We start from the raw sequence: 12,069 nt of genomic DNA on the forward strand, positions 1-12,069 counted from the left end.
ATCCCTTTTACTAGAACTGGAAGGCTCTAAGTATTAGTGGTGAGGATACCCTGGCCCCACTCCACCCTGATTAAAGCATTAGACAGTTGGTCCCTCAGGTCCCGAAGTCACTGTATATGTGTTGCAAGCCAATCTGTTAGCTCGTGTTTTGATTCTTAAATATTCCTTTACTCGACATCTACGGATTTATTCCACAAAAGTCACACCCTAGCACGATACCCACCTTGGTAGTAACTGATTCCAGAGATGCACCATTGCATGAGAAGCTGTTCAGTGAGAACTTGAATGTTGCCAGAACAGTAATGCATGTAATTGACCCAGACAGGTGAATACCTTGCTCAGAAAGATATTGCTTGTTTAGAAAGTTCACTGGGGAGATGTGAAGGGATACAGGATAGTGCCCTTTCTCTTCAAAGAGGTGCTTCCTTTAGCCTAAGATGCAGGTGTTCCAATTTCACAAATGACCTTGGCTCTTCTGTGTAATGACATGGTACACTGACTACTGTACTGCTGCACAGACATTCAGCTATATTTTACTGTCTTAAAAACAATGATCTCTTCAGAAAGCTAGTTCAGTATTCACTTTGCTACGAATATGTGTAAATTGTATTGCATTCCATTTTAAATTTCAACCAAACCAAATTCATATTAGCTTGTTTGTGCTAGATTTTAGGTACCCTCTCACTAAGTCTGAACAAGACAACCCTGTTGAGGATTGGGAAAATCAGTCTAACTTTTTCAGGCTTTATTATTCCATTGAGACACATTCGTATGGTTTTTCTTCACATATCTGCCTACCTTAACAGATTAACAAAGTATATGAGCTATACATGTACCTCAAGGTGATGGTTTGTTAGTACAAAGAGAGCTGCTATGGTGATTCTGTGGAATTTCTTGGAAAAGGCTTGGGACAAAGAGCTTTTAAATGGTTTTGGGAGGAGGGATTGCTGAACTTCAGAGTTAGTCCATGAAAACCATAGCAGGTTCCAAACTGTTGTTAGAACAGTGGTGCATGTAATTCACTCAGGCAGCTGAATACCTTGCTCAGAGGGATTTTGCTATTTCAGAAAGTTCACTGGCGAGATGTAAAGGGAAAAAGGATGGTGAAATCAGCTACTAATTCTAGAAGCACTCTAGCTTTCTGTTTGATGAGCACAGTCATTGGTGCTTATTTTTCAGCAAAGTAATCTATGGGTTTTTTCTTTTGTGAACACGAGGAGGCTGACTGAAAGAACTACCTAGTTAGAAAAGTGTCTTTACCTACTATGAAAGCAAGCTTTTCTTTAGCACATTTAATTGTGGTGGTGGGGTTGGTAATGACTGCTTCCTCCTTGCACCCCCAAATATATTTTAAAAGGAAAATTTGTATTTTTAGAGAGACTCTGGGTAGCTGAACATGTACATTGCTGGCTGAAACAACTGTTACCATTGCAAGAAATTGGGAGATTCGTTAACATGCATCTGCAGTCTGATTTTATTATTCAGATAGCTGAACAGCACTGGCATATATCAGAAATGGGGGCAAAAATACATGAGCACATCTAGACCTTCTTCCCATTATACACTGGGCTAGATTGCTTACTAAAATAGATTTTTCTAGTGCTTTGTCTAGTCTCATTTTAAATGATTGTAGGTATGAGCTTTCCTTCCCTCCCATTGGGAGACTTACACCATTCAGTTGATATTTGATTTACATTTCCCTCTTGATTTCAGTCTGCCATCCTCTTAGTTGTACCATCTTGTAAATATTAAACTTTTATTTGGCATTTACAGATATTTGAATGATAGCTATTTTCTCTGACCCCAGTTTTGAATTCCAGGTGAGCCATACATATTGTTTAGTTACATGTGTGCAGATGTAAAGGAACAGGGTTTTAAAAATTTATCATAAGAAAAAAAAATTTAGTTTCCAAGAAAAATAAGTGTGTCCTCGTGGAAACAAAGTGGATTATATGGCTCTTTGTTCATTATTGCTTTGGACTTGTGTCAGGCTCATTCTCAGTGTTCTAGAGAAGTGTCCTATTTCAAAATTATGGCATTAGAATATCTATCTGTGTATTGTCAACACTTGCTCTGGACTGCCTCTGCCCTCCCTGGACCCCAAGTATTAAGTTATAAATAAAGGCTAATATGCAATACTTATGGATACGTGCAGTTCTGGACAATAGCTTTGGCTACTTTTTTTTCTTTCCTGCTTTGGTGGGGTCTTTGTATCCATATTTTCGAGTCTTTAGAATCCTTTCATTTCCTCCCACCATCCTCAAAGTCCCACATTGCAACCACTATTTTTCTGACTTAAAAAAGAATCTCTTCTGAGTCCGTAAATAATTGTTTGTAATTTCCACAGTGGTCACAGTCTCCTGGCACACGCCTTCTCCCGTAGGCTTGGAGAAAGGACTGAGTCATGCATGGCAGTGCATAGTGTATTTCATACATTGATTCTTTCTTTGAAACTATAGTACTAATGCTGCTTCAAATGAGGCTACACTGCTGCAGTTCATGGAGCTAGTACCCAGTGTACCTTAGACCAGTTTTACACCAGTATAACTTTTAATTATTTCAGTGAAGATAATTTTGATTTACCCCACTATGTGCATGAAATCAGAATCAGGCCCCGCTTGTTTAGCACCTGCTTAAGATATTCACTTCTAGACAAGTTTTTTGTTCTTACTCCTGCACAAATGAGATGAAGGTATTGTAGCAAAGCAAGAGGAAGAGTCCCGAGGAAGCTGCAGGTAGTAGGAGACAGCTGGAGATTTTCACACTTGAAGTGATGTCGAAGGAAATTTCAATTAGTGGGATCAGTGTGTTAATTGGCTGTTTCTTGTATAAGGATTAGCAGTGAAATGGTTAAGTATTGACATTTTATATTACTGTCTGATTCATAGCTAATTTGTTGAGGTAAATTGAAAATTTATGCCTGTCTTTGCTGTTCCCTGGTACAAGCTCAGGAAGACTCACTGCATCTGTTTAAGCTTAGTTCTTGTTTGAGGTGATTTAGCAACTATCATGGTATACATTTTAAAAAAAAATGAAAGCTTAGATTCTGAAGCGCAATTCTGTATCAAGGAGTGCATTTTGAAGAATCCTGGGTACTCAGGACTGATGATAGAATGGGCTTACTTAAAAAAAATTGATTTTCATAAGAGAGAAACAGAAAAATACAGCCTAAGGGCATAGTGAGTGAAAAGATTGGACAAGCTTCCTTCCAATGCATCTTAGTCCTGACCTGCAGAACCCCCTGCTATTCCAGTCCTGGGTGCCACCTGCAACTCTGCCAGGTTGACCCCTGTGACATCCACTCTTATTCTAGTCTAGTCTAATCTTCAGCGGGTTTCTGAAGCATAGAGACTAGCATATTTACCTCTGTTCCACCCAGTCACAATATGCCTAAGATGACCTGCTAAAAAGAAATTGAAAACTGAACCAAACATTTCACGCTAGAATATAAGATGTTTATGTCCCACAAAATCCACTGGCCAGCTCTAAGTAGTTCTTCTTCGAGTGCTTGTTCACGTCTATTCCACATTAGTGCGCGTGCGCCGCATGCACAAGCATCGGAAACATTTTCCCTTAGTGGCTCCTGTCGGGCCAGCGGGGCCCCCCAAGTGGCACCACTGCGCCGTGCATATATACCCCTGCCAGCCTGACCCCCTCCAGTTCCTTCTTACTGTCTTTGGCGGCGTTGGATCACGATCTCTCTCTCTCTCTCTCTGAAGAGCAGTCCCTTAGCCTTTATAGTAGCTGTTATCAGTTAGTTAACATACCTTTATTGTGGACATTTAAGTGATTAGGTGCTTGGAGGCTTCCCGGCTGGGGGCGGGGGGGGGGCCAGGCCTACGGCTTCAAGGCTTGTACTACGTGCTGCAAACCTATGCCAGTTAGTGACCCCCATGACTCATATCTATGTTGCCTGGGGGACGGATATCAAACTGAACGGTGTAGGATTTGCAAGGTGTTTAAGCCAAGAACAAGGAAAGAAAGAGACTTTAGTTTAAGGCATCCATTGATGGAGGCCGCATTGCAGCCACCGGGCCCGGAGCGCCCGATGCCAGCTCAGGCTTCCTTGGTGCGTAGTGCCCCGGAGCTGTCGAGAGACCCGGCACCGGCTAAGCACCGTAAACTGTCGGCCCCAGAGCGCCAGGCTAGGCCCCGGCACTGCTCATCCTCCCCGGTGCGGACCCTGGCGCAGCCGAAAGGAAGGCGTGGTCATTCCCCGCACAGGAGGCTGGCGCCCCTCAAGGCCCCGAGCACCGATAAGAGCGGGAAGGCTGCGGTACCAGCACTGACACCAGTGGTTCTGGCAACCCAAGCCCCACCGAGCCCAGACCTAAGGGAGCTCAGTGCGGACGATGGGCTCAAGGGCATAACGGATCAGCCCTCCACACCTGGCACCTCTGAGGCTGCAAAGGACCTCATCGAGCTGTCGGCGGCGAGCCTCCTCCCGTATGGGAAGAACCCTCCGGCACCCATGCCTCGGGGGCTGTCGAGGGGTAAGCCGGCAATGGTGTGCCGCTTGAGGACACCGTCCCAGCACCGCTCCTGGAGTTGGTTCCGGTCGAGCTCTGACTCTGCGGACTCACAGTTGCCAGCGGCCCAGAAGGAGGTTGCAGCACCGGCAGTGGGTCGGCGCGAGGAAGCACTGGAAAGGGCACACCGCTCTCCGGCGCCACCCAGAGACCACCACCAGGAGGGGTTGAGACGGCCCTCGCCAGAGGACTCCCGCAGATGGTCCCGCTACAGGTCCCGGGGATACTGGTACCACTCCCGCTCAGCCAGGAGCCGCTCGTTCTCCCACCGACACAGGTCGCTGGCACCGCTGTGGCCTTCGCAATCAGCGTCGCTGCAGTCCGGTGCCGACTCCGGCTGCTATAGCTACCTGCACCGGCCCTGGACAGCAGGGAGCCAGGCCATTGGCTCTTCTGGACCCCCTGGGCCTATCAGGAGCACCAAGGGGCCCCGTCCAGGGCAAGTTACTTGGTGCAGCGGTCCTGGTCCCCGCACCAACACCAGATCATGCCGGAGGCTATAGTATCCAGGCCTCCAGCATCCCCCCCAATGATAAACCAGAGAGACCGGACCGAGTCCGGTGCCGTCCCATGGACCCCCGGCCCGAGCCAGAGGCCCCTCCCACGGGAGAAGGGGAGCAGGAGGACCAATCAGAGGGGGTCGGGCAGCAGCTAACCTCCTCGTCATCCCCGGATGAGGCGCTGGCGGGTACAGAGGTGTCCGGCCCTTCACCGATGGCAGAGAATCTGGGTGTACCCATACCTCGACAACTGGCTTCTGGCGGGCCGATCCGAGGCAAAAGTGCGGGGCCATGTGGAGGTGGCCCTGAGATTGTTCCGCGAGTTGGGGCTCCTGGTCAACATCCCCAAGTCCATACTCGTACCCACACAGAAAGTGGAATTCATAGGGGCGGTCCTGGACGCGGTGCAGGCCAGGGTAAGCCTTCCAGTATATCTATTCCAGGTTATCCAGCAAGCAGTGGCCTCCCTGCTCCAGTTTCCAACGACAATGGCCAGGAGCTGCCTGCGGCTGCTGGGCCACATGGCAGCATGCACGCACGTGGTCAGGCATGCCAGACTGAGACTCAGGGCTCTGCAGGCACGGCTCGCTCGGGTGTACGGCCCAGGCAGGGACCACCTGAACTTGGTAGTGACAGCCCCAAGGGAGGTGCTGGACTCCCTGCTGTGGTGGCAATCCCAGTCTGTGGTTTGCGAAGGCATCCCATTTGCCGCCCCACAACAGACCTGACGCTGGTGACTGACGCGTCAGACCACAGATGCAGGTGCTCACCTGGGGGACCTCATGACGCAGGGGTTGTGGTCCAGAGCAGAGCGGTCGCTCCATATCAATGTGAAGGAGCTCAGGGCGGTTCGTCTCGCATGCCAGACCTTTCATGCCACTCTGAGTGGTCACAGCGTGACAGTTCTGACAGACAACGCTACTGCCATGTTTTATATAAACAAACAGGGCGGGGCTCGTTCCTCGCCACTCTGTCGCAAGGCTCTCCTCTCTGGGACCTTTGCATAGCCCATGTGATTTACCTCAAGGCGTCTTATCTCCCGGGGGTATGAAATGAGCTGGCGGACTTCCTCAGCAGGTTGTACCGCATGCATGAGTGCATGCTCAGGGCGGACGTCGTGATTTTGCTCTTCCGCAGGCGGGGGTTTCCCCGGGTAGACCTGTTTGCCACCAGGCCCAACTCCCAGTGCCCACGGTTCTGCTCGTTCCAGGGCCACAGCCCAGACTCACTTGCGGACGCATTTGCAATCCTGTGGAGAGGGGGCTAGATGTATGCCTTCCCTCTGCTCCCCTTGGTGCACAAGGTCCTACTCAAAGTGCGCAGGGACAGGGCGGCGGTGATCCTCATCGCCCCCGCCTGGGCCCGCCAGCACTGGTACACATCGCTCCTAGAGCTGTCGGTGGAGGCCCCAGTAGTCCTGCCCATACACTGGGACCTCATTACACAGGACGGCGTGGAGGCTCTGTGGCTAAATGCCCTGGAGAGCCAGTGCTCCTTTCCCGTGCAGCAGATTCTGCTTGGCAGTAGAAAGCCCTCTGCCAGGAAGGCCTATATGGCCAAGTGGAAAAGGTTCTCGTGTTGGTGTGAACCCCGACAAGTGCAGCCGTGCCAGGCCCTGGTGTATGCCATCCTGGAGTACCTCCTGCACCTCAAACAGCAAGGGCTATCCCCGTCCTCACTCAGAGTACACCTGGCGGCCATCTCCGCCTTCCATCTGGGGTTCTTGGGGGGCTCAGTGTTTTCCCACCCAATGGTGGGACGGCTCCTTAAAGGGTTGGAGAGGGTGTTCCTGTGCTCCCGCCCCCCAGTCCCTCCATGGAACCTTAACCTGGTCCTCTCTAAACTCATGGGATCCCCTTTAGAGCCCCTTGCTTCCTGTTCTCTCCTTCCCCTTACCTGGAAGGTGGCATTTCTGGTTGCCATTACCTCAGCCAGAAGGGTGTCCAAACTGAGGGCCCTCACCTCTGAGCCACCGTATACAGTATTTCACAAGGACAAGGTACAGCTCCGGCCGCACCCCAAGTTCCTCCCTAAGGTGGTCTGCCGGTGTTCTTCCCGAAATCCCATATGGACCTGAGTCACCGCAGCTTGCACACCCTGGATGTGCATCAAGCTCTGGCGTTCTATTTGGAGCGCACCAAGCTCTTTCGCAAATCCGCGCAGCTGTTTGTGGCTGTAGCCGAAAGAATGAAAGGCCTCCCAGTGTCGGTGCAGCGGATTTAGTCTTGGATTACAAGCTGCATCCGGGCGTGCTATGAGCTCGCAGGTGTTCCGGCCCCAGTGGTCACAGCCTACTCAACCAGGGCGCGAGCGACTTCCACGGCATTCCTGGCACGGGTCCCAATCCAGGAGATCTGCAGAGCAGCCACCTGGTCGGTGCACACCTTCATGACCCACTACGCGGTCAACCAGCAGGCCAGAGAGGACGTGGCGGTTGGCAGAGTGGTCCTCTGAGCAGTTGTTCCGTGACTCCTACCCTCCTCCAGTGGTAAGCTTGTGATTCACCTAATGTGGAATGGACGTGAACAAGCACTCTAAGAAGAAAAACCGGTTACTTTCTCATAACTGCTGTTTACATTGTTTACGTCCATTCCACCACCCGCCCTCCTATCCCTCTGTGAGAGTTGCTGGCAGGAAGGAACTGGAGGGGCTTGGGCCGGCAGGGGTATATACACACGGCGCAGTGGTGCCACTTGGACGGCCCCACCGGGAGCCGCTAAGGGAAAAATGTTTCCAACGCTCGTGCACGTGGCACGCGCACACCTAATGTGGAATGGACGTGAACAACACATCTCGAAGAACAACGGTTACGAGAAAGTAAAAGTAACCTTTTTTTCTTTGAGTATGTGTCAGTGTTGCTCTTGCTGTGGGTGCTCGTGTGTGAGATAGGATTTTATTTTTTTAAATAGTAGCAGTGTCTGGGGCTGTGCATATGTCCTATGTCAGGAATCAATGCCTGCAGCAGAGCCATTCTCTTGGCAACCTAACAGGTACAGCTGGGCTGTAGTAGATTGCCTGATTGGCTTTGTTGACTGACTGGTAGGAAGAGAGACACCCTGTGTCTCCTTGAGCTCCCATTTGAGGCCATAAAGCGTGGAGTGGTTGTGACCCTCCCACAATTCCCACTTACCACCCGTGGCAGCAAGATGGAACCTGGTTGAGTATCTGACCCTCTATTTCTCCTAGCTTCAAACTCTTCTTTTAAAAATAGCTTGAAGAAATAATTTTTCACCCTTCTTATCTTGTATCAATTCTCTAATATGAATGTTTCCTACAAAAAAAAAAAACTCCCCCCTGTGCAGCAGGGTGAATAGTTTTGTGCCAATAGCCAGAGTGGACTGTAAACCTTCAGGGTTTAAATCTTGCCCCACATATGATGGACTCATTCACCTGGTCTGGGCAAGCAGGCAGGCAGCGGGCTGAGCAGGGCTGGCGGCCAGGACCCCGGCTGGCAGCAGCGTGCCAGTAAAAATCGGCTTGCGTGCCACAGGTTGCCGACCCCGGTGCAAATCTTCACAGACAAAAGCACTACAAAAAGAAACACAGTCATCAGGTTCTGGACTTGGTGCCAGCAGAGCGAGGTGAGCTAAGCACTTCATATCATGGGACTTCCTGAGCAGGCAATCTGTGACCAACCTTAATTGGTCCCTGCATGGTTCTGTAATGGAGCTCATATTCACCTTTGGGGATTCCCACTGAAAGACCAAGGACAACACACACATCAGAACTTCTTCTCCAGAGATGGACTGATACCAGGATAATTACCAGATGCTTTTCTCCTGTAGTGGAATAGGCCTGTTCTTCGCCTTTCCACATGTTTCCCTGATTTCCAGGGTGATCTTCAAGATCAAGAGGCATGGCTGTGGTCATTGTCATTGCCCTGTATTGGCTGCAGCAGTTCTGACTGGCAGATCTCTTAAAAATGTCCATTCAGCTTCTGATCCAGTTTCCAGACCCTCCGAATCTGATCTTGCAGCACCACAGCTAGATATTCCATCCATATCCGAAGTCACTAAACCTAATAGCGTTAGGGATCGAGACTACTCCCTATAAGCCCAGGAAATGCTCTTTCAGAGTATGAAAATACCGACCAGTCAGTCAGACTCCTCTAGATGGAAGTTCTTTATGGGAGGCCATGGCTTAGACACTGAAGATCCTCGAGTATCTGAGACACTTAAAGCAAGCTGGTCTTTCATTTAGCTATAAAGTCCACTCAATGGTATTCTCAGTTTACCACCTGCCTCTGCAGTCATGCATGGTTTTTTCTCATCCCGTGGCATCTAAATTTTTACTCACCAAGTGGGGGAACCTGCTCCTGCCTTACTTTGATCCTCCTGAGACTTATGGAACCTCCCTTCAAGCCTCAGTCAAAATGTTTCCTGACACTCTCACTCTGAAGTTGGTCTTCCTGGTGGCTATCACTTCAGGCAGGAGAGTGATAGAGCTTTAGGTGCTTATAGCCAACCCTCCCATACAACATTTCATGAGAACAAGGTAATGCTGAAGCTTCACCCTCCTGAAGTTCATTCCTAAGGTGGTCTCAAATTTTCACCTAAACCAGTCAATTTAACTGTCTTCCCAAAACCACACTCTGCAATGAGAGAAAAAGAAATGCCGCATACTCAGTGTTTCCAGGGCTTTACTTCTATTATATGGATATGCCCAAATCATTGACTGTTGGCCTCTCTGTTTTTTGGCATAGTTGGGCATTATAAAGACTAAGTAGTCTCTTCACAGAGAATATAAAAATGGATAACATTCTCACTCTTTTACCAGCTGGTTCGTGTATCTCTCTCACTAAACATACAGGCTCCCTCAGAGTGCAAACACCTTCCTTTACCTGTTTGAGGAATGTGTCCATATCGGAAATCTTATAAGACGGCAATGTGGAGTAACCCAGGGACCTTGTCAAATGCTATGCCTTTGACTTAGTGGCTAATGGCCAAATTTGGGATAGCAGTACTATAATCATTGATACAACTGGAACTCCTTATTCCCACTGTCTTGAAGGGATATTGTTTGCCAGTTATTTACTATACTGTACAGTGAGTTCCGCACTGATACATTCAAAGAGAGAATGGTTAATTACCCTACAGTAACTGTGGGTTTTTTTGAGAGAGATTGTTGCTAGTATGGATCGTACAACCCACCCTCTGTCTCAGCTTGAGGAGTCTTCAACACCATAGGCTTTGAATTGCAAGGGAACGGAGGGAGGGTCTCAGCCTCTTTTGCCCTTTATGCCCTCAAAAAGGAGTGCAAGGAGGTACCAGCCATATGCATGGTCCCTGTAGATGCTGCTGGTCAAAAGTCTCATTTGCACAAGGTACATGAGCACCTATGATGGGATCCACACTGACTACATTTTGAAGAGCCACTGTTGTTATAAGATAAGTAACTGTTCACTCCTAGCGCTACAGAAGACATCATTTTGGTCTCTCCCCCCCCCCCCCCCCCCTCTCTCTCTCTCTCTCTCTCTCATATACCCAAAATCTGTTGTAATGATAATCCTGCACATAAGAGACCAAGTGCAGTAAGTTATGTTTTCACATCTGGTGGTATTTTGAAGTCTGTTTTTAAACTTTCTGCATACACACACTTTTCACATACATAGAAAAAATGTGACTTGCGGTATTTGATAAGCTGGTTCAATGCTATAAGAGCATTTCTGATATCTGTGACATCCCAGTAGACTTTTTATATTATATTAGTTTATACTTCTATTGCATGCCACTTATATTTTTGTAGCAGGTCACTTTTAAGACTAAATATGCATCCATTTCAAACTATGAATAACACTTCAGAGGGCATAAATTAGAAACTGTAATTCTGCAGAAGAGTTTTATCTGCTTGAATCTTTCTGACCTTAGTAAGTGGTGTGGCCTGCTGCAGCTCGGGGGATCCGTTCTGGTCCTCCTGGGTGCTGCTAACCGATGTCAAACACCGCTTCCGCTGCAACTCTGCTCTGCTGCTATTGTCTCAATAGCGAATTTCTCCATGTTATCTGTCATGGGCTCGCGGGTATGTGTGTTCTTCTTCCTCAGGAAAAGTGCGTGGTGCTAACCGTCGTCCTCCACCGCTTCCGCTGCAACTCTGCTCTCATGAATCGACCTCGCAGGTCCTCTCATCGTTCTCTATAAATATCTATTCTTATGGCATCCGTCGTCATCCACCGCTTCTGCTGCAACTCTGCTCTCCTGCAGACGCCATACCATGGCAAGCATGGAGTCCGCTCAGATCACTGCATCAGTTATGAGCATTGTAAACACCTTGCGCATTATCCTGCAGTATGTGCAGAACCAGAACCTGCAAAAGCAGGCGACGGTAGCGCGGTGACGAGAGTGATGAGGACATGGACACAGACTTCTCTCAAAGCACGGGCCCTGGCAATTTGGACATCCTGGTGGCAATGGGGCAGGCTCATGCCGTGGAATACTGATTCTGGGCCTGGGAAACAAGCACAGGCTGGTGGAACTGCATAGTGTGCAGGTCTGGGATGATTCCCAGTGGCTGTGAAACTTTCGCATGCGTAAGGGCACTTTCATGGAACTTTGACTTGCTTTCCCCTGCCCTGAAGTGCAAGAATACTAAGATGAGAGCAGCCCTCCCAGTTGAGAAGTGAGTGGTGATAGCCCTCTGGAAACTTGCAACACCAGCTACCGGTCAGTTGGGAATCAATTTGGATTGGGCAAATCTGCTGTGGGGGTTGCTGTGATCCAAGTAGCCAGTGCAATCACTGAGCTGCTGCTATCAAGGGTAGTGACTCTGGGAAATGTGCAGGTGATAGTGGATGGCTTTGCTGCAATGGGATTTGCTAACTGTGGTGGGCCGATAGATGGAACATATATCCCTCTCTTGGGACTGGACCACCTTGGCAGCCAGTACGTAAATTGCAAGGGGTACTTTTCAATGGTGCTGCAAACATTGGTGGATCACAAGGGATGTTTCACCAACATCAACATGGGATGGCTGGGAAAGGTGCATGACGCTCGCATCTTCAGGAACTGTGGTCTGTTTGAACAGCTGCAGGAAGGGACTTACTT

General features: G+C 49.0%; 1 protein-coding gene across 6 annotated transcripts in view; it reads left to right on the forward strand.

The window, feature by feature from the left end:
* The window catches only part of TNRC6B (trinucleotide repeat containing adaptor 6B), a 233,827-nt gene that overhangs the window by 38,469 nt on the left and 183,289 nt on the right, over window positions 1-12,069 (forward strand). The window lies entirely within an intron of this gene.

Source organism: Chelonia mydas, chromosome 1, assembly GCF_015237465.2.
Source record: "Chelonia mydas isolate rCheMyd1 chromosome 1, rCheMyd1.pri.v2, whole genome shotgun sequence".
Lineage (NCBI taxonomy): Eukaryota > Metazoa > Chordata > Testudines > Cheloniidae > Chelonia > Chelonia mydas.